Genomic DNA, 22,788 nt, shown 5'->3' with positions numbered 1-22,788 from the left:
CAATCTCCGTGGCTCTGTGTGTGTTTGTGATTGTTTTTATCTTCTGCTCATGAGTGAGATCACACGGTGTTTGACTTTCTCCCTCTGATTTATTTCACTTCACATAGTACCCTCAGGGTCCATCCAGGTTGTCACAAATGGCCGGGTCTCATCATTTCTTATGGCCGAGGAGTATTCCATTGTGTATACGTACCACATCTTCTTTATCCATTCCTCCCTTGATGGGCACCTAGGTTGCTTCCAAGTTTTGGCTGTTGTGAATAATGCCGCAGTGAACCTAGGGGTGCACGTGTCTTTCTGCATTTGTGTCTTCGAGTTCTTTGGATGAATAGCCAGCAGTGGGATAGCCGGATCATAACGGTAGATCTCTTCTTAGTTTTCTGAGGATACTCCCTACTGCTTTCCGTAGTGGCTGCACCAGTCTGCGCTCCCACCAGCAGTGCAGGAGAGTTCCCGTCTCTCCACATCCTCTCCGACACTTGTCTCTTGTCTTGCTACTTAGAGCCATTCTGACCAGAGTAAGGTGACGTCTCATGGTAGTTTTCATTTGCACTTGTCTGATCGCTCATGATGTTGAGCACCTCTCCATAGGCCTGTTGGCCATCCGGATATCTTCTTTGGAGAAGTCACTGCTCAGATCTTTTGCCCGTTTTTTAAATTGGGTTGTTGATTTGTTTTGTTGTTGAGGTGTATGAGTTCTTTCTGTATTTTGGGTATTAACCCCTTATCCGACATACGGTTTGCAAGTATCTTCTCCCAGGTGTTAGGTTGCGTTTTGGTTTTGTGGATGGTTTCCTTTGCCGTGCAGAAGATCTTTTTACTTTGATGTAGTCCCGTTTGTTCATTTTGTATTTTGTTTCCATTGCCCAGTCAGACGTGGTACTTGAACATAGGCTGCTAAGACTGGTGTCAAAGGGCTGACTGCCTAGGTTTGCTTGTAGACGTTGCGTGGTTTCGGGTCTGACGTTCGAGTAAAACCCGAGGGAGGAGGCTGCAGTTCCCCGAGAGCGAGCTTGGCGGGGACCCTGCGTCCCTGTCAGCGCACCTTCCCGCTCCGCGAAGGTCCGAAGCGTGTGGGCGGGGCCCCAGGAGTTCTCCCAGGAGGGTGTCCCTGTCCCTGTCCGCAGTCCACCGCGGGAGGGGGCGGGGCAACGGCCTGGGAGCGTCTGGGCGGCGGCGCGCGCCCGCCAGGAGGGGAGCGCGCGCGGCTGCTGGGCCACCGTCGCGGGAGGCGTGGGAGGCGTCGGCGAGCCGCGCCTGCCTGGCCAGAGCCGAGCCCGGCGGAGTCCGGCCGCGCTCTGCGGCTCTCTCCCGGGCCGGGCTCGTCCGTGGACGCCGCTCCGTGTCCCCGCTGGGCACAGCAGCCCGGGCCCTCCACAGCCATGGCCGCTGGCCTGAGGTGGCCCTCCTTCAGCTCCCGCTCTTCCTGCTCGCCGGACACGGGAACGACCAGGGCGCCTGCGAAGATGATGCCATCTGGGAGAGGTACCTGGGGGCGTGGGCCTGGGGGCTGGTGGGAGGCGAGCGTGTTTCTGAGGAATAGGCTTGTGCGCCGAGAGGTGCCCGTCAGGTCGCGGGACAGCTGTGCGGCGCGCGGAGCGGCGGGGGGGTGGGGGGGGGTGGGGGGTGGGGGTGTGTGTGGGGGGGTCTCTTCGTGCGCGTCACTCGTTCATGGAACGGGCGGTGTGTGCCGGGCACGGGGCCAGCCTGGGGACGCGGTGCCCGGGAGTCGGGCGCTGAAGCGGCCCCCGTGGTCTTGGCTTCTTGGAGGGACAGACGCGAAGTCGATAAGGACACTGGTCTCGAGGCGTTCTGAGGAGTGCAGGTCTCCCTGTTTTAGAGGCTACGTTCCGTTGGGGTTTTCCTGAAGCCTGTTGTGCCCCTGAAGCTCAGGCCGGTTCAGGGGAAGTGGCCTGTCGAGGGCCACGTAACGTTTGTGTGCAGAGCCAGTGCTTTCCAAAGCCCTTGAGTGTGCGGAAGTCTAGCTGTTAGGGGTGCAGTGGGGGCTGTCCGGGGAGCATTGTGAGCACAGGTATGTGTCCCACACTTGAAAGTCTGGCAGAGAAAGCGTGAGGCTCGAGGGTGCTCCGTTCGTTGCCTCCTTCCACAGAAAGTCTGGAGAGTTGACCTTGGGACAAGTCCTTCCTTTCCTCTGGTCGGTGCGTTGTTCAGTGGTCTGGACACTTGGTGAGCAAGACTGACAGGGTGTTTGACGTACTGGGCCTCACAGCCTAGTTGGAAAGGACAGATAGGCAGCGACTAGTTACCTAGGAGATACGTAAAAACTATTTCGTGTTGGGTGCTGAGAAATACGGCATTTACTGATAGACTTTGTGGCTTAGGCAGTGATGTTGAAGCTGAGAGCAGATGCCTACAAGAAAAGGAGGACTTGTGCGGGAGAGCGTTGGGACGGGGCAAGGGAGGAGTATGGCCTGTCAGAGGAGCTGAAAGAGTGCCCTGGAGCCTGGGGCCGCGTAGGGACTGTAGGGTGGGGAAGACAAAACTTTTCGGTTAAGGCTGGCGCTTTCCATAGGTCTTTGGAGACTAAGCGTGGTGATTCGGAGCGTGGACTCTGGAGCCAGACTCTGTCAAATGGGTCCTAGCTCTGCCACCTACGGGCTGTGTGAACTTGGGCAAGTTACCGTACCATTCTGTGTGTCAGTTTCCTGATCTGTCAAACGGGGATGATTATCATACACACTCCATAGGTGAGTGTAAAGGTGAGAGGATATTTCAAAGCCGTAAAGTACTTAGAGCAGCGTCTGGCCTGTAGTAGGCGTTAGTAGTGGTTGATTAAATAAATGGATAAATGCATACGTAAGTATTAAAGGCTCGGAGGCTGTCCCTGGTGAAACGTGTGAACTTGAATGGATGACACCCGACTTTGTTTCCTTTCCAGCTTGCAGTTGCTACTGACCGCATCCGTAGCACTGTGGAATTAGAAATCATCTCCCTCGACTTGGCTGCTCTTGGTAAAACAATCTAATGCTGTCAGAATTGTCCCAGGGAAATAACAGCCTTTTCAGTAGCATAGTAGGGTTAGGCTTATTTGATATGTATTGTTTATATTGGTTTGTTTGGTATTTGTTGGTAACCTTTTTTTTTTTTTTCTTTTCTGCAAAGCTGTTCGGTTAAAAAGAGCAGATTAGCTATGAAATGGTTCAGACACGGAGAAAAGTAGAGAGTCGTGTAAGCAGAGCACGCCTTTCCCTGACTCTCTGTCGAGAGCTTGTGTGATTCCAGCTGCTCTCTGCCTCAGACACGGTGCCCTCTGCGTGTGCAGTCATGTAAACAGTGCAGGGTCTGGAACCGTGGAGAATCTAAGGCAGTCCAGTCATGCTTTGCTTAACAGTGGGGATCAGTTCTGAGGAGTGTGTCACAGTCAGGCAATCTCGAGACTGTGCAAACACCACGGAGTTCCTAAACCTAGATGGCAGAGCCTCCTACACACCTAGGCCACATGGGACTAATCTTCTGGGACCCCCGTTGTTGACTGAAACGTCCCGATGTAGGGCATGACTGAACTGCCCAACTCCAAGGGCACGGAAGTGTAGCCTGTGGGGCTTTTTCCAAGAACAGAGACGCTCAAGGCCTCCTCTGGGCCCACTGACTCAGAATCTACTGGGACAGTTCCCGGCTTTAAAGACCAGACCTAGTCCTCCTCTGCAGACCTCTCATCAAGGGTTTTTCACACTGGGTTTTCCCTCATCTGAGAAAACAGGCCAAGAGATTGTGAGGATCCATAATTAGTGTTTTAATACACTTTGCAGGACTCAGTGTTTTTCACGTTCTGTGATACTGGGATCTGCATCTTCACTGTAACGTGTTAAACCTTTCAGTCTGGTCCAAAAGTCACGTCATTACATAGAGAATCCTTCTGTGAATTCCAGGCAGATTGCCATCATTCTGCTTCCGTCTCCTCACCTTTAAAATGGGGAGAGTAGCGGTAACCTAGCTTTGGGATGTGAGGATTAAATGCGATAGTTGGTGCAAAGCAGTTAGCACAGGATCTGGCACAAAGTGAGGCCTTTGACAAATTATTATTATTATAGTAGTTTTGATTTTCCTCCGGTCGGAATATAATTTAGTTGAAGTTAGTGACTGTGTCACAGCTGTGTCTCAGGCTGGTGTCTGCCGCCCTGAGCTAAGCCGTAAAAATCCCTAGAATAACTTTTCAAAAGCCTGTCAGCCTCTTGAGGCTCCTACACTTCTTTATTTTATTTTATTTTATTTTATTTTATTTTATTTTATTGCAGTAACAGTGGCTTCTAACATCATATAGCTTTCAGATGTACGTTGTAATATATTTCGAGTTCTGTGTAGATTACATCGTGTTCACCACCCAAAAACTAATTATAGTCCGTCACCTCCCATGCGAGCCTCATCACCCCTTTTGCTCTCTCCCCTCCCCCCCTCCCCCTATGGTAACCAGCAATCCAATCTCCGTGGCTCTGTGTGTGTTTGTGATTGTTTTTATCTTCTGCTCATGAGTGAGATCACACGGTGTTTGACTTTCTCCCTCTGATTTATTTCACTTCACATAGTACCCTCAGGGTCCATCCAGGTTGTCACAAATGGCCGGGTCTCATCATTTCTTATGGCCGAGGAGTATTCCATTGTGTATACGTACCACATCTTCTTTATCCATTCCTCCCTTGATGGGCACCTAGGTTGCTTCCAAGTTTTGGCTGTTGTGAATAATGCCGCAGTGAACCTAGGGGTGCACGTGTCTTTCTGCATTTGTGTCTTCGAGTTCTTTGGATGAATAGCCAGCAGTGGGATAGCCGGATCATAACGGTAGATCTCTTCTTAGTTTTCTGAGGATACTCCCTACTGCTTTCCGTAGTGGCTGCACCAGTCTGCGCTCCCACCAGCAGTGCAGGAGAGTTCCCGTCTCTCCACATCCTCTCCGACACTTGTCTCTTGTCTTGCTACTTAGAGCCATTCTGACCAGAGTAAGGTGACGTCTCATGGTAGTTTTCATTTGCACTTGTCTGATCGCTCATGATGTTGAGCACCTCTCCATAGGCCTGTTGGCCATCCGGATATCTTCTTTGGAGAAGTCACTGCTCAGATCTTTTGCCCGTTTTTTAAATTGGGTTGTTGATTTGTTTTGTTGTTGAGGTGTATGAGTTCTTTCTGTATTTTGGGTATTAACCCCTTATCCGACATACGGTTTGCAAGTATCTTCTCCCAGGTGTTAGGTTGCGTTTTGGTTTTGTGGATGGTTTCCTTTGCCGTGCAGAAGATCTTTTTACTTTGATGTAGTCCCGTTTGTTCATTTTGTATTTTGTTTCCATTGCCCAGTCAGACGTGGTACTTGAACATAGGCTGCTAAGACTGGTGTCAAAGGGCTGACTGCCTAGGTTTGCTTGTAGACGTTGCGTGGTTTCGGGTCTGACGTTCGAGTAAAACCCGAGGGAGGAGGCTGCAGTTCCCCGAGAGCGAGCTTGGCGGGGACCCTGCGTCCCTGTCAGCGCACCTTCCCGCTCCGCGAAGGTCCGAAGCGTGTGGGCGGGGCCCCAGGAGTTCTCCCAGGAGGGTGTCCCTGTCCCTGTCCGCAGTCCACCGCGGGAGGGGGCGGGGCAACGGCCTGGGAGCGTCTGGGCGGCGGCGCGCGCCCGCCAGGAGGGGAGCGCGCGCGGCTGCTGGGCCACCGTCGCGGGAGGCGTGGGAGGCGTCGGCGAGCCGCGCCTGCCTGGCCAGAGCCGAGCCCGGCGGAGTCCGGCCGCGCTCTGCGGCTCTCTCCCGGGCCGGGCTCGTCCGTGGACGCCGCTCCGTGTCCCCGCTGGGCACAGCAGCCCGGGCCCTCCACAGCCATGGCCGCTGGCCTGAGGTGGCCCTCCTTCAGCTCCCGCTCTTCCTGCTCGCCGGACACGGGAACGACCAGGGCGCCTGCGAAGATGATGCCATCTGGGAGAGGTACCTGGGGGCGTGGGCCTGGGGGCTGGTGGGAGGCGAGCGTGTTTCTGAGGAATAGGCTTGTGCGCCGAGAGGTGCCCGTCAGGTCGCGGGACAGCTGTGCGGCGCGCGGAGCGGCGGGGGGGTGGGGGGGGGGGTGGGGGGGGGTGGGGGGTGGGGGTGTGTGTGGGGGGGTCTCTTCGTGCGCGTCACTCGTTCATGGAACGGGCGGTGTGTGCCGGGCACGGGGCCAGCCTGGGGACGCGGTGCCCGGGAGTCGGGCGCTGAAGCGGCCCCCGTGGTCTTGGCTTCTTGGAGGGACAGACGCGAAGTCGATAAGGACACTGGTCTCGAGGCGTTCTGAGGAGTGCAGGTCTCCCTGTTTTAGAGGCTACGTTCCGTTGGGGTTTTCCTGAAGCCTGTTGTGCCCCTGAAGCTCAGGCCGGTTCAGGGGAAGTGGCCTGTCGAGGGCCACGTAACGTTTGTGTGCAGAGCCAGTGCTTTCCAAAGCCCTTGAGTGTGCGGAAGTCTAGCTGTTAGGGGTGCAGTGGGGGCTGTCCGGGGAGCATTGTGAGCACAGGTATGTGTCCCACACTTGAAAGTCTGGCAGAGAAAGCGTGAGGCTCGAGGGTGCTCCGTTCGTTGCCTCCTTCCACAGAAAGTCTGGAGAGTTGACCTTGGGACAAGTCCTTCCTTTCCTCTGGTCGGTGCGTTGTTCAGTGGTCTGGACACTTGGTGAGCAAGACTGACAGGGTGTTTGACGTACTGGGCCTCACAGCCTAGTTGGAAAGGACAGATAGGCAGCGACTAGTTACCTAGGAGATACGTAAAAACTATTTCGTGTTGGGTGCTGAGAAATACGGCATTTACTGATAGACTTTGTGGCTTAGGCAGTGATGTTGAAGCTGAGAGCAGATGCCTACAAGAAAAGGAGGACTTGTGCGGGAGAGCGTTGGGACGGGGCAAGGGAGGAGTATGGCCTGTCAGAGGAGCTGAAAGAGTGCCCTGGAGCCTGGGGCCGCGTAGGGACTGTAGGGTGGGGAAGACAAAACTTTTCGGTTAAGGCTGGCGCTTTCCATAGGTCTTTGGAGACTAAGCGTGGTGATTCGGAGCGTGGACTCTGGAGCCAGACTCTGTCAAATGGGTCCTAGCTCTGCCACCTACGGGCTGTGTGAACTTGGGCAAGTTACCGTACCATTCTGTGTGTCAGTTTCCTGATCTGTCAAACGGGGATGATTATCATACACACTCCATAGGTGAGTGTAAAGGTGAGAGGATATTTCAAAGCCGTAAAGTACTTAGAGCAGCGTCTGGCCTGTAGTAGGCGTTAGTAGTGGTTGATTAAATAAATGGATAAATGCATACGTAAGTATTAAAGGCTCGGAGGCTGTCCCTGGTGAAACGTGTGAACTTGAATGGATGACACCCGACTTTGTTTCCTTTCCAGCTTGCAGTTGCTACTGACCGCATCCGTAGCACTGTGGAATTAGAAATCATCTCCCTCGACTTGGCTGCTCTTGGTAAAACAATCTAATGCTGTCAGAATTGTCCCAGGGAAATAACAGCCTTTTCAGTAGCATAGTAGGGTTAGGCTTATTTGATATGTATTGTTTATATTGGTTTGTTTGGTATTTGTTGGTAACCTTTTTTTTTTTTTTCTTTTCTGCAAAGCTGTTCGGTTAAAAAGAGCAGATTAGCTATGAAATGGTTCAGACACGGAGAAAAGTAGAGAGTCGTGTAAGCAGAGCACGCCTTTCCCTGACTCTCTGTCGAGAGCTTGTGTGATTCCAGCTGCTCTCTGCCTCAGACACGGTGCCCTCTGCGTGTGCAGTCATGTAAACAGTGCAGGGTCTGGAACCGTGGAGAATCTAAGGCAGTCCAGTCATGCTTTGCTTAACAGTGGGGATCAGTTCTGAGGAGTGTGTCACAGTCAGGCAATCTCGAGACTGTGCAAACACCACGGAGTTCCTAAACCTAGATGGCAGAGCCTCCTACACACCTAGGCCACATGGGACTAATCTTCTGGGACCCCCGTTGTTGACTGAAACGTCCCGATGTAGGGCATGACTGAACTGCCCAACTCCAAGGGCACGGAAGTGTAGCCTGTGGGGCTTTTTCCAAGAACAGAGACGCTCAAGGCCTCCTCTGGGCCCACTGACTCAGAATCTACTGGGACAGTTCCCGGCTTTAAAGACCAGACCTAGTCCTCCTCTGCAGACCTCTCATCAAGGGTTTTTCACACTGGGTTTTCCCTCATCTGAGAAAACAGGCCAAGAGATTGTGAGGATCCATAATTAGTGTTTTAATACACTTTGCAGGACTCAGTGTTTTTCACGTTCTGTGATACTGGGATCTGCATCTTCACTGTAACGTGTTAAACCTTTCAGTCTGGTCCAAAAGTCACGTCATTACATAGAGAATCCTTCTGTGAATTCCAGGCAGATTGCCATCATTCTGCTTCCGTCTCCTCACCTTTAAAATGGGGAGAGTAGCGGTAACCTAGCTTTGGGATGTGAGGATTAAATGCGATAGTTGGTGCAAAGCAGTTAGCACAGGATCTGGCACAAAGTGAGGCCTTTGACAAATTATTATTATTATAGTAGTTTTGATTTTCCTCCGGTCGGAATATAATTTAGTTGAAGTTAGTGACTGTGTCACAGCTGTGTCTCAGGCTGGTGTCTGCCGCCCTGAGCTAAGCCGTAAAAATCCCTAGAATAACTTTTCAAAAGCCTGTCAGCCTCTTGAGGCTCCTACACTTCTTTATTTTATTTTATTTTATTTTATTTTATTTTATTTTATTGCAGTAACAGTGGCTTCTAACATCATATAGCTTTCAGATGTACGTTGTAATATATTTCGAGTTCTGTGTAGATTACATCGTGTTCACCACCCAAAAACTAATTATAGTCCGTCACCTCCCATGCGAGCCTCATCACCCCTTTTGCTCTCTCCCCTCCCCCCCTCCCCCTATGGTAACCAGCAATCCAATCTCCGTGGCTCTGTGTGTGTTTGTGATTGTTTTTATCTTCTGCTCATGAGTGAGATCACACGGTGTTTGACTTTCTCCCTCTGATTTATTTCACTTCACATAGTACCCTCAGGGTCCATCCAGGTTGTCACAAATGGCCGGGTCTCATCATTTCTTATGGCCGAGGAGTATTCCATTGTGTATACGTACCACATCTTCTTTATCCATTCCTCCCTTGATGGGCACCTAGGTTGCTTCCAAGTTTTGGCTGTTGTGAATAATGCCGCAGTGAACCTAGGGGTGCACGTGTCTTTCTGCATTTGTGTCTTCGAGTTCTTTGGATGAATAGCCAGCAGTGGGATAGCCGGATCATAACGGTAGATCTCTTCTTAGTTTTCTGAGGATACTCCCTACTGCTTTCCGTAGTGGCTGCACCAGTCTGCGCTCCCACCAGCAGTGCAGGAGAGTTCCCGTCTCTCCACATCCTCTCCGACACTTGTCTCTTGTCTTGCTACTTAGAGCCATTCTGACCAGAGTAAGGTGACGTCTCATGGTAGTTTTCATTTGCACTTGTCTGATCGCTCATGATGTTGAGCACCTCTCCATAGGCCTGTTGGCCATCCGGATATCTTCTTTGGAGAAGTCACTGCTCAGATCTTTTGCCCGTTTTTTAAATTGGGTTGTTGATTTGTTTTGTTGTTGAGGTGTATGAGTTCTTTCTGTATTTTGGGTATTAACCCCTTATCCGACATACGGTTTGCAAGTATCTTCTCCCAGGTGTTAGGTTGCGTTTTGGTTTTGTGGATGGTTTCCTTTGCCGTGCAGAAGATCTTTTTACTTTGATGTAGTCCCGTTTGTTCATTTTGTATTTTGTTTCCATTGCCCAGTCAGACGTGGTACTTGAACATAGGCTGCTAAGACTGGTGTCAAAGGGCTGACTGCCTAGGTTTGCTTGTAGACGTTGCGTGGTTTCGGGTCTGACGTTCGAGTAAAACCCGAGGGAGGAGGCTGCAGTTCCCCGAGAGCGAGCTTGGCGGGGACCCTGCGTCCCTGTCAGCGCACCTTCCCGCTCCGCGAAGGTCCGAAGCGTGTGGGCGGGGCCCCAGGAGTTCTCCCAGGAGGGTGTCCCTGTCCCTGTCCGCAGTCCACCGCGGGAGGGGGCGGGGCAACGGCCTGGGAGCGTCTGGGCGGCGGCGCGCGCCCGCCAGGAGGGGAGCGCGCGCGGCTGCTGGGCCACCGTCGCGGGAGGCGTGGGAGGCGTCGGCGAGCCGCGCCTGCCTGGCCAGAGCCGAGCCCGGCGGAGTCCGGCCGCGCTCTGCGGCTCTCTCCCGGGCCGGGCTCGTCCGTGGACGCCGCTCCGTGTCCCCGCTGGGCACAGCAGCCCGGGCCCTCCACAGCCATGGCCGCTGGCCTGAGGTGGCCCTCCTTCAGCTCCCGCTCTTCCTGCTCGCCGGACACGGGAACGACCAGGGCGCCTGCGAAGATGATGCCATCTGGGAGAGGTACCTGGGGGCGTGGGCCTGGGGGCTGGTGGGAGGCGAGCGTGTTTCTGAGGAATAGGCTTGTGCGCCGAGAGGTGCCCGTCAGGTCGCGGGACAGCTGTGCGGCGCGCGGAGCGGCGGGGGGGTGGGGGGGGGTGGGGGGTGGGGGTGTGTGTGGGGGGGTCTCTTCGTGCGCGTCACTCGTTCATGGAACGGGCGGTGTGTGCCGGGCACGGGGCCAGCCTGGGGACGCGGTGCCCGGGAGTCGGGCGCTGAAGCGGCCCCCGTGGTCTTGGCTTCTTGGAGGGACAGACGCGAAGTCGATAAGGACACTGGTCTCGAGGCGTTCTGAGGAGTGCAGGTCTCCCTGTTTTAGAGGCTACGTTCCGTTGGGGTTTTCCTGAAGCCTGTTGTGCCCCTGAAGCTCAGGCCGGTTCAGGGGAAGTGGCCTGTCGAGGGCCACGTAACGTTTGTGTGCAGAGCCAGTGCTTTCCAAAGCCCTTGAGTGTGCGGAAGTCTAGCTGTTAGGGGTGCAGTGGGGGCTGTCCGGGGAGCATTGTGAGCACAGGTATGTGTCCCACACTTGAAAGTCTGGCAGAGAAAGCGTGAGGCTCGAGGGTGCTCCGTTCGTTGCCTCCTTCCACAGAAAGTCTGGAGAGTTGACCTTGGGACAAGTCCTTCCTTTCCTCTGGTCGGTGCGTTGTTCAGTGGTCTGGACACTTGGTGAGCAAGACTGACAGGGTGTTTGACGTACTGGGCCTCACAGCCTAGTTGGAAAGGACAGATAGGCAGCGACTAGTTACCTAGGAGATACGTAAAAACTATTTCGTGTTGGGTGCTGAGAAATACGGCATTTACTGATAGACTTTGTGGCTTAGGCAGTGATGTTGAAGCTGAGAGCAGATGCCTACAAGAAAAGGAGGACTTGTGCGGGAGAGCGTTGGGACGGGGCAAGGGAGGAGTATGGCCTGTCAGAGGAGCTGAAAGAGTGCCCTGGAGCCTGGGGCCGCGTAGGGACTGTAGGGTGGGGAAGACAAAACTTTTCGGTTAAGGCTGGCGCTTTCCATAGGTCTTTGGAGACTAAGCGTGGTGATTCGGAGCGTGGACTCTGGAGCCAGACTCTGTCAAATGGGTCCTAGCTCTGCCACCTACGGGCTGTGTGAACTTGGGCAAGTTACCGTACCATTCTGTGTGTCAGTTTCCTGATCTGTCAAACGGGGATGATTATCATACACACTCCATAGGTGAGTGTAAAGGTGAGAGGATATTTCAAAGCCGTAAAGTACTTAGAGCAGCGTCTGGCCTGTAGTAGGCGTTAGTAGTGGTTGATTAAATAAATGGATAAATGCATACGTAAGTATTAAAGGCTCGGAGGCTGTCCCTGGTGAAACGTGTGAACTTGAATGGATGACACCCGACTTTGTTTCCTTTCCAGCTTGCAGTTGCTACTGACCGCATCCGTAGCACTGTGGAATTAGAAATCATCTCCCTCGACTTGGCTGCTCTTGGTAAAACAATCTAATGCTGTCAGAATTGTCCCAGGGAAATAACAGCCTTTTCAGTAGCATAGTAGGGTTAGGCTTATTTGATATGTATTGTTTATATTGGTTTGTTTGGTATTTGTTGGTAACCTTTTTTTTTTTTTTCTTTTCTGCAAAGCTGTTCGGTTAAAAAGAGCAGATTAGCTATGAAATGGTTCAGACACGGAGAAAAGTAGAGAGTCGTGTAAGCAGAGCACGCCTTTCCCTGACTCTCTGTCGAGAGCTTGTGTGATTCCAGCTGCTCTCTGCCTCAGACACGGTGCCCTCTGCGTGTGCAGTCATGTAAACAGTGCAGGGTCTGGAACCGTGGAGAATCTAAGGCAGTCCAGTCATGCTTTGCTTAACAGTGGGGATCAGTTCTGAGGAGTGTGTCACAGTCAGGCAATCTCGAGACTGTGCAAACACCACGGAGTTCCTAAACCTAGATGGCAGAGCCTCCTACACACCTAGGCCACATGGGACTAATCTTCTGGGACCCCCGTTGTTGACTGAAACGTCCCGATGTAGGGCATGACTGAACTGCCCAACTCCAAGGGCACGGAAGTGTAGCCTGTGGGGCTTTTTCCAAGAACAGAGACGCTCAAGGCCTCCTCTGGGCCCACTGACTCAGAATCTACTGGGACAGTTCCCGGCTTTAAAGACCAGACCTAGTCCTCCTCTGCAGACCTCTCATCAAGGGTTTTTCACACTGGGTTTTCCCTCATCTGAGAAAACAGGCCAAGAGATTGTGAGGATCCATAATTAGTGTTTTAATACACTTTGCAGGACTCAGTGTTTTTCACGTTCTGTGATACTGGGATCTGCATCTTCACTGTAACGTGTTAAACCTTTCAGTCTGGTCCAAAAGTCACGTCATTACATAGAGAATCCTTCTGTGAATTCCAGGCAGATTGCCATCATTCTGCTTCCGTCTCCTCACCTTTAAAATGGGGAGAGTAGCGGTAACCTAGCTTTGGGATGTGAGGATTAAATGCGATAGTTGGTGCAAAGCAGTTAGCACAGGATCTGGCACAAAGTGAGGCCTTTGACAAATTATTATTATTATAGTAGTTTTGATTTTCCTCCGGTCGGAATATAATTTAGTTGAAGTTAGTGACTGTGTCACAGCTGTGTCTCAGGCTGGTGTCTGCCGCCCTGAGCTAAGCCGTAAAAATCCCTAGAATAACTTTTCAAAAGCCTGTCAGCCTCTTGAGGCTCCTACACTTCTTTATTTTATTTTATTTTATTTTATTTTATTTTATTTTATTGCAGTAACAGTGGCTTCTAACATCATATAGCTTTCAGATGTACGTTGTAATATATTTCGAGTTCTGTGTAGATTACATCGTGTTCACCACCCAAAAACTAATTATAGTCCGTCACCTCCCATGCGAGCCTCATCACCCCTTTTGCTCTCTCCCCTCCCCCCCTCCCCCTATGGTAACCAGCAATCCAATCTCCGTGGCTCTGTGTGTGTTTGTGATTGTTTTTATCTTCTGCTCATGAGTGAGATCACACGGTGTTTGACTTTCTCCCTCTGATTTATTTCACTTCACATAGTACCCTCAGGGTCCATCCAGGTTGTCACAAATGGCCGGGTCTCATCATTTCTTATGGCCGAGGAGTATTCCATTGTGTATACGTACCACATCTTCTTTATCCATTCCTCCCTTGATGGGCACCTAGGTTGCTTCCAAGTTTTGGCTGTTGTGAATAATGCCGCAGTGAACCTAGGGGTGCACGTGTCTTTCTGCATTTGTGTCTTCGAGTTCTTTGGATGAATAGCCAGCAGTGGGATAGCCGGATCATAACGGTAGATCTCTTCTTAGTTTTCTGAGGATACTCCCTACTGCTTTCCGTAGTGGCTGCACCAGTCTGCGCTCCCACCAGCAGTGCAGGAGAGTTCCCGTCTCTCCACATCCTCTCCGACACTTGTCTCTTGTCTTGCTACTTAGAGCCATTCTGACCAGAGTAAGGTGACGTCTCATGGTAGTTTTCATTTGCACTTGTCTGATCGCTCATGATGTTGAGCACCTCTCCATAGGCCTGTTGGCCATCCGGATATCTTCTTTGGAGAAGTCACTGCTCAGATCTTTTGCCCGTTTTTTAAATTGGGTTGTTGATTTGTTTTGTTGTTGAGGTGTATGAGTTCTTTCTGTATTTTGGGTATTAACCCCTTATCCGACATACGGTTTGCAAGTATCTTCTCCCAGGTGTTAGGTTGCGTTTTGGTTTTGTGGATGGTTTCCTTTGCCGTGCAGAAGATCTTTTTACTTTGATGTAGTCCCGTTTGTTCATTTTGTATTTTGTTTCCATTGCCCAGTCAGACGTGGTACTTGAACATAGGCTGCTAAGACTGGTGTCAAAGGGCTGACTGCCTAGGTTTGCTTGTAGACGTTGCGTGGTTTCGGGTCTGACGTTCGAGTAAAACCCGAGGGAGGAGGCTGCAGTTCCCCGAGAGCGAGCTTGGCGGGGACCCTGCGTCCCTGTCAGCGCACCTTCCCGCTCCGCGAAGGTCCGAAGCGTGTGGGCGGGGCCCCAGGAGTTCTCCCAGGAGGGTGTCCCTGTCCCTGTCCGCAGTCCACCGCGGGAGGGGGCGGGGCAACGGCCTGGGAGCGTCTGGGCGGCGGCGCGCGCCCGCCAGGAGGGGAGCGCGCGCGGCTGCTGGGCCACCGTCGCGGGAGGCGTGGGAGGCGTCGGCGAGCCGCGCCTGCCTGGCCAGAGCCGAGCCCGGCGGAGTCCGGCCGCGCTCTGCGGCTCTCTCCCGGGCCGGGCTCGTCCGTGGACGCCGCTCCGTGTCCCCGCTGGGCACAGCAGCCCGGGCCCTCCACAGCCATGGCCGCTGGCCTGAGGTGGCCCTCCTTCAGCTCCCGCTCTTCCTGCTCGCCGGACACGGGAACGACCAGGGCGCCTGCGAAGATGATGCCATCTGGGAGAGGTACCTGGGGGCGTGGGCCTGGGGGCTGGTGGGAGGCGAGCGTGTTTCTGAGGAATAGGCTTGTGCGCCGAGAGGTGCCCGTCAGGTCGCGGGACAGCTGTGCGGCGCGCGGAGCGGCGGGGGGGGTGGGGGGGGGTGGGGGGTGGGGGTGTGTGTGGGGGGGTCTCTTCGTGCGCGTCACTCGTTCATGGAACGGGCGGTGTGTGCCGGGCACGGGGCCAGCCTGGGGACGCGGTGCCCGGGAGTCGGGCGCTGAAGCGGCCCCCGTGGTCTTGGCTTCTTGGAGGGACAGACGCGAAGTCGATAAGGACACTGGTCTCGAGGCGTTCTGAGGAGTGCAGGTCTCCCTGTTTTAGAGGCTACGTTCCGTTGGGGTTTTCCTGAAGCCTGTTGTGCCCCTGAAGCTCAGGCCGGTTCAGGGGAAGTGGCCTGTCGAGGGCCACGTAACGTTTGTGTGCAGAGCCAGTGCTTTCCAAAGCCCTTGAGTGTGCGGAAGTCTAGCTGTTAGGGGTGCAGTGGGGGCTGTCCGGGGAGCATTGTGAGCACAGGTATGTGTCCCACACTTGAAAGTCTGGCAGAGAAAGCGTGAGGCTCGAGGGTGCTCCGTTCGTTGCCTCCTTCCACAGAAAGTCTGGAGAGTTGACCTTGGGACAAGTCCTTCCTTTCCTCTGGTCGGTGCGTTGTTCAGTGGTCTGGACACTTGGTGAGCAAGACTGACAGGGTGTTTGACGTACTGGGCCTCACAGCCTAGTTGGAAAGGACAGATAGGCAGCGACTAGTTACCTAGGAGATACGTAAAAACTATTTCGTGTTGGGTGCTGAGAAATACGGCATTTACTGATAGACTTTGTGGCTTAGGCAGTGATGTTGAAGCTGAGAGCAGATGCCTACAAGAAAAGGAGGACTTGTGCGGGAGAGCGTTGGGACGGGGCAAGGGAGGAGTATGGCCTGTCAGAGGAGCTGAAAGAGTGCCCTGGAGCCTGGGGCCGCGTAGGGACTGTAGGGTGGGGAAGACAAAACTTTTCGGTTAAGGCTGGCGCTTTCCATAGGTCTTTGGAGACTAAGCGTGGTGATTCGGAGCGTGGACTCTGGAGCCAGACTCTGTCAAATGGGTCCTAGCTCTGCCACCTACGGGCTGTGTGAACTTGGGCAAGTTACCGTACCATTCTGTGTGTCAGTTTCCTGATCTGTCAAACGGGGATGATTATCATACACACTCCATAGGTGAGTGTAAAGGTGAGAGGATATTTCAAAGCCGTAAAGTACTTAGAGCAGCGTCTGGCCTGTAGTAGGCGTTAGTAGTGGTTGATTAAATAAATGGATAAATGCATACGTAAGTATTAAAGGCTCGGAGGCTGTCCCTGGTGAAACGTGTGAACTTGAATGGATGACACCCGACTTTGTTTCCTTTCCAGCTTGCAGTTGCTACTGACCGCATCCGTAGCACTGTGGAATTAGAAATCATCTCCCTCGACTTGGCTGCTCTTGGTAAAACAATCTAATGCTGTCAGAATTGTCCCAGGGAAATAACAGCCTTTTCAGTAGCATAGATCACTTGACTTTTACACCCGAAGTCCTGGACATTATTGTTGTCCCCAGTTTATATGAGAGACTGAGCCTTAGATGGATGAAATGTCTTTGCCAAGGTCACCCAGTTAGTAAAGTGTAGAATCACTATTAGAACGTGACTTTATATCCCCATCTCTGTGCATTGTGCCATGGGTGATAAACAGGTTATTTCAGTTAACGTGATCAGGCACAAAGTACCCTGAACTCTCTTATAATTTCTTTGTCCCTTAGAAAAGGAATCTGCTGCTGTCCTTAAGGAGTCGATAAGATCTCTCGGGTAATAGAATTCATTCTTTGTAATAGAAAATTATGAAAGGGTGAGTTTGCAGGGCTAAAATGTTGAAGAATGTGTGTGCATTAAGAGTCTTTTACTTGCAAGTGGTAGAAACTCAACTCAAAATGGCTTCAGGATAAAAGAATACATGTATTGGAACACTCAACTGATTCAGATATGGCTGGATCAAGGAGTTCAAATAATGCCATTGGGCATGTGTCTCCTTTTGTTTTATTCTTGATGCTTAACCAGTCTCTCCTCAGTAAGGGAAAAGATGGGCACAGGAATCTCCAGGGTCTACACCCTACCAGCTTGTCCACCCCAGAATAAAAAATTGTGTCTATTTCCCAACATCGGTTTAACAAACCTCCTGAGGTCCGCTAGTTGGCCCAGGTTGGGTGGTATCTCATTCTTGGAGCCTGGGGTTGGAGTTGAGCTTCAGATAAATCACCTGGACTGATAATTTGGATGTGCTGGCTCCCTCAAAAGAAAATAGGAGGTTACTTCCAGAAGAAGTGATTAATGACATAGGCAGGCAATAAAAGAGAAAACATACTTTCACTACAGATGGAATATTTGGAGTTTCAGATTAACCCGGTTGTCCCGGTGTGATCCCTGTTGGCTTCCTGGAGGAAGTAGATCTTCCCTTTGGCCTTGATAAACATGGAGGGTATTGTGGTGAGGAGAGAAACAGGAAAGGTATTTCAGGCAGGGAGCCCCTTCTTTGCAAAGACTTAGATGTGGGAAGATGTGTGCAGGGGCACTGAGGAGAGGGTTTGCCCTCACAGAAAGTTTAGGGCTAGTGTCTCTTGATTAGGTCCCTGCTGTGTGCCCACAAGTGATCGAGCTCCTCGAAGGGCTATGGATAGTCGAGAGTCATCGCACAGTCTCTGGAGGCGGATGCTTGAGTTTCATCGTCATTTTCAAGCTATGTGATGTTGGGCAAAATCTTCACGTTCCAGGGCTCAGTCTCCTGTTCTGAAAAATGGGAATAATAGTACCACCTCGCTGTAAGAATTAAAGCCAGTGGGGGCCAGCCCGGTGGCACGGCGGTTAAGTGCGCACCTTCTGCTTCTCGGTGGCCGGGGCTTCGCCAGTTCGGATGCCGGGTGCGGACATGGCACAGCTTGGCAAGCCATGCTGTGGTAGGCGTCCCATGTATAAAGTGGAGGAAGCTGGGCAAAGATATTAGCTCAGGGCCAGGCTTCCTCAGCAAAAAAGAGAAGGATTGGAAGCAGTTAGCTCAGGGCTAATCTTCCTCAAAAAAAAAAAAAAAGAAAGGAAAAGAAAAAAGAATTAAAGCCAGTGATGCCCAGGGAGTGCTTACCATTGTGTCTGTCACATTAATATTCGATAAACGTATTATTTTTATTTCCCTCAGTGACATGAGGTTAGTTTGACTCCCCCCTTTCAGATGAAGGTAAGTAACACGTGTAATGTGCTCTGAATCCAGAGACATGGCCCTCCTCTTATCAGAAAGCTCTTTGTTGGGGGGAAAGACAATTAGATAGCTAAGGCAGGGCTGAATCGTGTGGAGTCTTACCTCGTCCTAACAGAGCTGTGCTCCCACCATCCCAAATCCATGTCAATGTGGGGTTTTGAGTCAGAAACACCTGCCTTTAGGTCCCACTTCTACCCTGTACTGGTTTTGTGACTCATGAGCTACTCTCACGGTGCACATTTTAGGATACGTGACATCTTTCAATATCACACAGTTAAGAAGATTCAAAGCCCAGATTTGAATGTTGGTCTTCTGATTCCAGACAGGGGAAATCACAATCTAGGAAGTTCAACTCTAGGAATCTCTAGAAATTCAAGGGCTAAAATGACACGGTAGCATCCTCCTCCATCCATAAAAGCCCTTAGGAATTCAGGTAGCTCTTGGGGAAACCAAGGCCCCTCCTTGTCTCTCCACACCCCTTGGCCTCGTTCAGTCTCTGGGCCAACAGCTGAGCGTCCACCACATGTGGACACTGTAGGAGGTAGGAGGCCGCCAGTTGTTCAACACATGACCCAGGACCCTCTGGCCTTCCTGGGGTCAAACGCAGCTTTTCCTGCCCATGGCATCCATCTTAGGGTCACTCTTGATTGCAGGATGGGGTGTCAGAAGTCTACTCAGTCATTCACACACATTAACCCACTCATCTGGATTATATAGCTCTGCCGTTTTGAAAGCGCTCTCATATATGTATTTTCATACCATTCTCCTGGGAACAGCAATACCTACCATCTATTGGATATTTACTGTGTGAGTCTGGCTCTCTGCTCAAGTCCTGATGCATGTAGACCCACCAGGTTGTTTAAATGTCACCTTCTCAGTATGACCTTCTTGACCACTCTATTTAAAATTGCCTGCATCCTCCACCGCCCATTAGCATCCCCAGTCTCCTTCTTTCAGTTAATTTTTCTCAGTAACAGTTACCTCTCCCTAACGTAGCATCCAACGTAATTATTCATTTCCTAGTGTCTGTCTTCTCCCACTGGGATGTAAGTTCCACACAAGCAGTTGTTTCTGTTTTGATTACTTCCGTGTGCCCAGAACCAAGCCTGGAAACTGGCATTATGGATGAATGAATAAATGAGCTTAATATTCACAATATCTCTGGGAGGTCAGTTGTATTATTACCCCACTTTACAGACGATGAGGCTGAAGGTTAGGGGGAGTGCTTTGTTTTCGTTTTCGTTTTTAGTTAATTTGCCCCCAATGTCACAAAACAGGAGAGACCAGAAGCGAGACCCATGGCCAGGGTCTCTGGTTCCCAGTCCCCTGCTGTCTGAGCAGCCACGTGGAGGGAAACAAGTCAATTCAGTGGCAGTCCTGTTTCAGTCAGCACTGCTGTTTATGCTTGCAGTGTCCATAAAAATGTTATTTTAGTCCTGACACTGATGCTTATGAATAAAATTTAGTCCTCATTCAAAAGCACATTAGCTGAAGCCATTTGGCGTCCTGTTACAGCGTTAATTTTTATGGCAAAGAATACACTGGCGAGGAGTACCTCTTCCACCTTCAAACAGAACAAGCGCCTCGAAGGCCAGGCCTGGTGACGCTCCCTCTGATCATAAGGCATTCCGGCATGTTGCTGCCGCTTTACTTATGGGACCAGGGATGTAATTTTCAGATGGTGGTTTGTTTTGCCGCCGCGTTACATCTCGGGCTTGGCAATTACATTTCATTAACAGGGAAACATGAGCCATAAATCATTGATCAGAAACAGGTTGTTAATCGGTCTAGTTAAAGCGGCTGCCGGCTGGTAGGGCGCGGACTACAAATTGATGGATGCCTGGGCTCAGAACTTGCCCAGGTAGCCCATTAAAGCAATACTGCTAATAATTTTCACTACTGTTTATTGAGCTAGATTCCTATGTGCCTGTAAGTGCTTTATCCTCACAGCAACCCTAAAAGGACTATTCCCATATTACAGATGAGGAAATTGAATTCCAAAATGCTTAAATGATTGGCGGCACTTCACACACCTTGCACGTGGCAGGGTTTGGACTCTGAAGCTGGTGCTCTTAGTACATTCCTCCTTCCTGAACTTCACCATTGGAGGGGGAAAGGGGACCGCATTTGAGGCCACCGGCCAAATGTCTGACTTGCACACTGCTCCCCGTGGCGGCGCCTTTCTGGGGAACAGACCTAAGGCAACCGCGAGGAATTCTATGTTTGGGAGAAACATAGAATTTGCAAGACTGAATTTTAATCTGTGCCTCCAAACAGCTGAAGTTGACCAGCACGGCCAGGCTGCAGGCTAATTCATCTGACTTCGTTTCTATGCCTGTCGTCCGCGAGCAGAGTGGTGGCAGCTGGGCCCGTTCACATCCTATCAACCTTGTCTGTTGGAATGACACCTGGCTGTGCTGAAGCCTTGGTTCCTGTAATTAGGAATGTAAACAACTCCAGCTTCCTCCCATCAGCGCTGGCTGTGTGCCTGCCTCCAGGTCTCCCAGCCCCAGGCTGTGCCTCCTGAAACAGGTGCCCTCCCCAAGCTGAGGCCCCATGGAACTGTGGGTGCCTTTTATTTTGGGTCTAACAGTGACCTCTTGGTCCCCTTACCCTTTCTAAGGCATGACCTCAGTTAAACTCATAGTGACCTCACCTGGGTTATTTATTCCCATTTTATGGATAAGAACATGACTTTGGGAGAGATTGAATGCATGAGCTAAGGTGACACAGCTACTTTATCTCTGGGACAGGTTTTTTGTTTAATCATCAAAAGTCCAGAGTATACATTAGTGTTCACTCTTGGTGTCGTACATTCTGTGTACAACATAAATTTGTTTGGACACATTTCTCAAGACATATACCCACCATCGTAGTATCATACAGAATAGTTTCACTGCTCTAAAAAATCTCTGTGCTCTGCCTGTTTCTCTCCCGGCCCCCCAACCCTGTGAAACACACATCTTATTACTGTTTCCGTAGTGTTCCCTTTTCCAGAATGTCATATAGTTGGAATTATACAGTATGTAGCCTTTTCAGATTGGCTCCTTTCTCTTAGTAATATGCATTTAAGCTTCCTCCGCGTCTTTTCATGACTTAATAGCTCATTTCTTTTCAGCGCAGAATAATATTCCATTGTCTGGATGTCCCACAGCTTATTTATCCATTCACCTGTGGAACGACATCTTGATTGCTTGCACGTTTCGGCAGTTATAAATAAAGCCGCTGTAACCATCCACGTGCAGGTTTTTGTGTGGACATAAGTTTTCAGCTCCTTTGCGTAAATACCAAGGAGCACAATTGCTGGGTCCTTGGTAAGAGTATGCTTAGTTTTGTGAGCAGCCGCCAAACTGTCTTCCACAGTGGCTGGACCATTTTGCATTCCCACCAGCAATGAACAAGAGTTCCTGCTGCTCCTCATCCTCACTTGCATTTGGTGGTGTCAGTGGTCTGGATTTTGGCCAGTCTAAAAAACTTTTGAACCCAGATGTTTTGGCTCTAAATCCAGTGAACCTTTTAGTGGGATAATAATGCGTATCTAATAGGACCAGTGTGAAGATGAAATGACATCACACATGTATTAGGAAAAGGAGAATATCTAACCTTTGGCATGTGCCTGGCGCTGTGCTAAGTGACAGGTGGACTTCATCCTCACAATAACCTCGGGACTCAGGTGCTGTTACTATCTCCATTTTGCAGATAAAGACAGCAGCTCAGAAAGATTAAGTGCCGTGCCCAAGGATGTGTAGGGAGTGGCAGAGCCAGATTGAAACCCAAAGCTGCCTGACTCTGGGGTCAGTGCCTTTAACCACTGGGCTCTGCCTTGCCTTGTATATTAGATAGATGTTCAATAACAGTGTTGTTCTCCCTCAGGCACACAGCAGGATCAGTTTCCATTCATGGCAGCAAAGGATCCACTGTGATGCCAGGGTCTCCCTCAGGTGGCCTGTGGTGGTCCTCCTTGTAGCTTTTGTTATAAGACCCTGCGGTCAGCTCGCCAGCACACCCCGGCAGAGCCCCGAGTCCGTGCCTACGGAGAATACGGAAGCCCAGAGCATCACCCTCCTCATAGCCTCAGCATGCGCTCTGAATCCTCATATCATCAATAACATTGATACCAACTAATTTAAACCCACTGAACCAGTGAACTTGGGCTGCAGATGTGTTTATGAGCAGGGTACTAAGTAGCTATTTTAACTAAGTGGAACATTTCTTGCTTGAATTAATGAAGAGGTAGCAACTCTGAGGAAATATTAGGGGCATTAAGTTTTATATTGGCGCCATTTATTATATATGATTTTTAACACTTTTAATCACTTTATTCCATGTTGACAGCTACTGAGAGAAAAAGAGCTTTCCACGGTGAGTGTGACCCAGGAATTACTGTCAAGCTGAGACAGATGATCATTAACCCCTGAGTTGCCTTGGTCTTTTGAGGAAATAGTGAGGATTTTATTAGTTTTATTAATGGCACTCAGGGAGATCAAGTTATTGATTAGCAAAGAATGAGTCCTTAACACGCACATTTCTTGGAAAGGGTAAACGAAGTAGAAGGGAATTAACATTTATTCAGCACCTACTGTGTGCCAGGTGTGTGCTGGGCTATCTACATACTGAATTAAATCTCCAAGCAGTCCTGTGAGGCTGGCTACAGTGATGTCCATTACACAGAGGAGGAAATGGAAAGACTGAGATA

At 50.9% G+C, this 22,788-nt stretch overlaps 1 protein-coding gene across 3 annotated transcripts in view; it reads left to right on the top strand.

Moving 5' to 3' along the window:
• The window catches only part of LOC138919734 (ral guanine nucleotide dissociation stimulator-like), a 175,753-nt gene that overhangs the window by 7,666 nt on the left and 145,299 nt on the right, over nt 1-22,788 (top strand). The window contains exon 1 of one of the 3 annotated variants that reach the window (XM_070246008.1): nt 5,627-5,922. The exons of 1 other annotated variant lie outside the window; for it this stretch is intronic. The gene's annotated coding sequence lies outside the window, so the exon portion shown is untranslated. Of the gene's footprint in view, nt 1-5,626; nt 5,923-10,050; nt 10,372-22,788 lie in introns of those variants that run through there. One more of the 3 variants, XM_070246007.1, reaches the window with a different exon arrangement.

Source organism: Equus caballus, chromosome 21 (assembly GCF_041296265.1).
Source record: "Equus caballus isolate H_3958 breed thoroughbred chromosome 21, TB-T2T, whole genome shotgun sequence".
Lineage (NCBI taxonomy): Eukaryota > Metazoa > Chordata > Mammalia > Perissodactyla > Equidae > Equus > Equus caballus.
The sequence above is the reverse complement of the archived record's forward strand: the minus strand, read 5'-3'. Positions and strand labels throughout refer to the sequence as shown.